Source organism: Aplysia californica, unplaced genomic scaffold (genome assembly GCF_000002075.1).
Source record: "Aplysia californica isolate F4 #8 unplaced genomic scaffold, AplCal3.0 scaffold01203, whole genome shotgun sequence".
Classification (NCBI taxonomy): Eukaryota; Metazoa; Mollusca; class Gastropoda; order Aplysiida; family Aplysiidae; genus Aplysia; species Aplysia californica.
Window position 1 is genome coordinate 141,125 of NW_004798473.1, and position 4,896 is coordinate 146,020.

A 4,896-nucleotide genomic window follows, 5' to 3' on the forward strand; every position below is an offset into this window, starting at 1 on the left:
GAGGGAGAGAGAGGGAGAGAGAGATAGAGATAATGGGGTTTAGAAGAGGTAGAGAGAGAGTGGGGGGGGTATGGAAGAGAAAGGATGCATGGGGGGGTGAGGGGAGGAGGAGGAGGAGAATATCACATCTATCCAGAGAGCAATCCATATAAAAATAAAAAGGACATGATACATATTTCTAGTAAATATCCATGTTGCTTTATTAATAGCGTAATTCAATCAATGTAGGGGCCAACATGTAATTAATTTAGAAATGTACCAGTTTCAAGAAATTTAACTTAGTAATAAAACATATTTTAAAAGATAAATGATACTGAAAGCATCTTTCAATGAATAACTTAGCATCAATTTGCCAATCACAGCATCATGTATTATTATATAGCTATCAGGAGATTCATAACATTCAAACTGCACACAGATAAACTTTAATGCATTTTCAGTACACAAAAGATCATGACATACTGGTGTTGTTCTTTATATTCATGATTTGAATGTCACTGTAATCAGAAACAAAATGGGTTTCTCACTCTCAGAGTAGACCTAGATAATATCTTCAAAGTCTTTCAATCTGCTTCTACTCAATATTGAATCCTCATAAAGAACCTATACACATACAACATTGAAAGTCTACATCATGTGAATACCCAACACATAACTGTGGTGATACCACCTATGTCTATCACATTTCTCACACACTACCCATTGGGTTTCACCAGCAGAGATACTTTTTTTTCCGGGTCTCTTTTCTTGCACTGATTGCAAACAACATGATCTTCCTCGTTAACATTTTTTGTAAATGTTTTCTTATGTTGAGATGTGTTTCTTGAGGCCGTATCTTCTTTTTCTTGGTCCACTAAGTACTGTGAGGCACTTCTTTTGGGCTGACCTCTCCTTGGTAGACAGCAGTGATCTGATATTGGAAAACAAGGATCTAACTTCTTAAACATTCTCAGTTCTGGCATGCCTTTCGTCGTTTACTGTTCTAACAATGCTCTCCTGCTCTATTCTCTCCACTGTATTTGCCCGTCCCTCGTATATTCTCTTTGACAGTCCCTCTTCTTCTGCTCGATTCAATTCTGCCTCGGTGTGTGCAGCCACGTCTGTTGCACAACACAATTCTCAGATGTTCTGGGTAGTATCTTGTTTAAACTTGTTGGCTTGAGTCACTGTTTTATTCCCAATCTTCAGAATAAAGGCTGATTGGTAGAATCCGAATATCTATGAACAGCTTTCAAAAAAGTCATCCTAACAGGGGAATTCATCTCCAACTTTCAGTAAAGGTTCAGCCATCGTCTGATCATGAAAAAGTCACATCAACTTGCGACATACAGTTCAACAGGTTGAGTTTGCCTGCTTACCGGACATCATGCGTGATCTGGGCTTCAGCGTTTTAATTAGCAGAGGGCTATTTAACACGCTGTGTTTTATTATCATGTGGCTAATCGCAATGCAGCATTTCAAACAGGCACTTTGAAAAAATAATTGTTTTTGTGACTCCCTACTGAAATGAGCAGTCAACTCCCAAAAACCAGTTGATATTATTGGGAGTCAACTCCCAATACGCCTTCCTAAACTTAGCCTGGCGGTATATCCTTTTTTTTTTTGGTTTCTGAGGATCAACATTCCAGCATTGGCACAACAATGAGCAGTCGCCCACTAGACTAAAGTCTGCGACATCCACCACAATTCAATTCTCAGATATATATATATATATGGCTGTAGTTATTCGCACAGGGTGTGTGAATACTATGGAATTGTATTCGCACAGGGTGTGCGAATACTATGAAATTTTATTCGCACAGGGTGTGTGAATACTGAGAATTTTGTGAAATTTTATTCACACAAAGTGTGTGAATACTAGAAATGTTATTCGCACAGGATGTTACTATACTATGAAATTATATTCGTACAGGGTGTGTGAATACTACAAAATATTATTGGCACAGGGCATTTCAAAAGAAGGATGGAAATTATCTAGATTCTAGATCTAACATTTCCTCATTTTTCCTTTTTTCATCCTCTTTCGCGTAGGGACAAAGATCATGGGATAGATCAAGAAATTTAGATCTAGACCTAGATCCAAATCTTATTGTGCAACGTGATACAAACCTCCCACCCCCCCCCCAACTCAAATTAGAATTCAAGTTGTGTATTGTGTCAATGATAATGACTAAAATCTCTCTTTTTTCGTATTTTTTTTCTGTTTTCCTTGCGCTAGAGAGAGAGAGAGAGAGAGAGAGAGAAAGAGAGAGAGAGAGAGAGAGAGAGAGAGAGAGAGAGAGAGAGAGAGAGAGAGAAAGAGAGAGAGAGAGAGAGAGAGAGAGAGAGAGAGATGAGTGCATGCTTACTTTAACCCTAAACAAGTCTTAAGCGGAGCACAAAGAGAACGCTTGCTCGCGATAAAAGCGAGCGCGTTGGGACACGCGCGTGAAATGTTACTCAAAAGTTGCTTGTTGCGCACAAAAAGCATGCTCGCTTTATGACGCCTGAGATTTCAAGCGACGTTTGAAAAGCGAAAAGAATCAAAAGTTAATTCTCTTTCTCGCTTGCAAGCGTGTAGGCCTACTTGGTACCGCCCCCCCATTGTTGTCTGGCTGTCTGGTTACGACTTGGGTGGTTCAGAATGTATTTTCTCTCAGTCTCAGTGACAAAAGCACCGAAATGGATGTCGAGTCTTTAGTATGAAAGTGGCTATTCTCACCCGCCCGGAAGTTCTCGCAAGATCAACTCCTCCCCTCTTCTCTCTCTCTCTGTCTCTTTCTGAATACTGTCTATCGGTGTGGACGATCAAATTGACCAAAACAAAGTTTTAAAATGATGTTAAAACACAAAAGTAAATTAATTTGGTTGTCTACAAAGATGCTACGGCTATTTAACTTTTCGAATCGAGCCGAACTACGCGGGTCGCCATTTTGTTTTGCCCGGAAATTCTCGCGCTACTCCTCTCTCTCTTTCTCTCTCTCTCTCTCCACTGCCCACAGACAAAATTGTACGCTTTTAGTAGGCTACAGTTGTAATGGAACGTTTGTTCACGGCACAGAATTCTACAATTTTTCTGTTATCACAGTGTAGAATTCTGTGGTTTAGGGTGAACGCAAAATTTGGTGAACGCGCACCGGGTGAGAATAGCCACAAGACTCGCCTGCACTATTCTCACTCCGGGTGAGAATAGAGGTGGCCCTTTGGTATCAGCCGTATTTAAAAAACCTGCAATTTGGGACAATAGAAGGAAAGACCACGCAAACCGCAACGTTGTGAATCGTGCTAGGAAAGATATTAGCGAAGAACTGAAACATGATGGTCTCCTGGCTCATTCTCAGATCTGAGATAGGACTGAAAACGAGAAGGGCTTCTTTTAAGTCGTAAAGGAAACAAGTGGTGATATTCACCTTCCACTCGCCTCCTAGATCTACACTTCACTGGTGTGGAATGAACCTTTATAAAAACTTCAAAAGTCGACAAGTCAATTATATACACACCTCTACGACTCTACGGCACAACGTCAGAAGTCAGAAGAGTGTTTGCAAGTCACCGGTAGGCCACCACTGTGTTGTTATAAAAACCAGCACAACACACAGACAGAACACTGAGCACAGTTAGTTGAATGGTAGTTCAAAGTTCAAGGGTTGCTTCCGGTCAAAATATTTGTAGCGGAAAATACAATGGACATTGGCTCGAAGAATGTCACCGTTTATCCACGTTTTCAATGATTCCTTTTCCCTGTGCTCTGTTCAACTCGATCCAAATTAATATCGGTCTATAGCCTAGTCTATTTAGTATTATCGTTATTTCTTCACTTTTTCAAAGCTGGTCCTTTATTTTCTTGAGGTCTTGACCTCTATATTTATCAACATCGTTTCAAACAAATTGTTGGAAGTTTGGGGGTGTTTTGTTTTGCTTATTGCCTCCCAAATTTGATTAATCGTTTTAAAAACATGTAATATTTCGAAACTACATAATATGTACACGGTGGTTGGAAGGGGGAGGGGGGTCTTCTCAAAAAAAGAAAATCCTACAACAACAACAACAACAACAACAACAACAACGACAACAACAACAACAACAATAACAAGGGGGTTTTTTTCCTCTAATGCTCGGAGACCTCGGCAGACTAGTCCATGTTCTCTTTCTGAACTCCAAACTTACCACATGCATTGTTAGAGAAAGAGGAGAACGGTGGATCGAGAGAGAGAGAGAGAGAGAGAGAGAGAGAGAGAGAGAGAGAGAGAGAGAGAGAGAGAGAGAGAGAGAGAGAGAGAGAGACAGAGACAGAGACAGAGACAGAGACAGAGACACAGACAGACAGACAGATAGACAGACAGACAGACAGACGATAAAGAAAGTTCAAATACCAAATGTTCACATTTCACCGTGCCCGCGCACGCCAAAGTTCACCTCGGGCCAGCGAAGGAAGATCCACCCATTTACGGTAAGGACGGTGGCGATTTGTAACTTCCATCAAACAGCCGAGACAGACAGGCATTTTCGAGTACTTTGTGCTCAACAAAACGAGCACGGAGAATAAACGGTGTATCTCAGTTACGCTCACTTTACAGATATTTCAAAATTTCACATATTTTGTGTTCAACCTTTTCACACACTTGAACTTCCAACAAAATGAAGAACACAATTATTACGGTATTATCTAATAGAATAAAAGGATAAGAGTTGGAACTTTCACAATATGGAGCAGGGGGAGTACAGTGGGAGAATCTACATTGTGCTTTTACTCCAAACATGAAAAAAACAACAACTGAGTTAGGACTTTTTCATTCTGAGGCCGACACCACTGAAGACACCCTCAGACCAGTGATTTCCATCATCACCTCGTCTCCCCGTCCCCTCCCCAACTTGGTTCCTCTACTCCCTCCCCCACCCCCCTCCCCGCCTTCCGGG

At 41.0% G+C, this 4,896-nt stretch overlaps 1 protein-coding gene across 2 annotated transcripts in view; it reads right to left on the minus strand.

The window, feature by feature from the left end:
* Positions 1-3,600, minus strand: part of LOC101853513 (puromycin-sensitive aminopeptidase) — a 28,414-nt gene extending 24,814 nt beyond the window's left edge. Inside the window, exon 1 of one of the 2 annotated variants that reach the window (XM_013090286.2) lies at positions 3,480-3,600. The gene's annotated coding sequence lies outside the window, so the exon portion shown is untranslated. Of the gene's footprint in view, positions 1-3,245; positions 3,324-3,479 lie in introns of those variants that run through there. The other variant, XM_013090287.2, reaches the window with a different exon arrangement.
* Between the last annotated feature and the right edge of the window lie 1,296 nt (positions 3,601-4,896).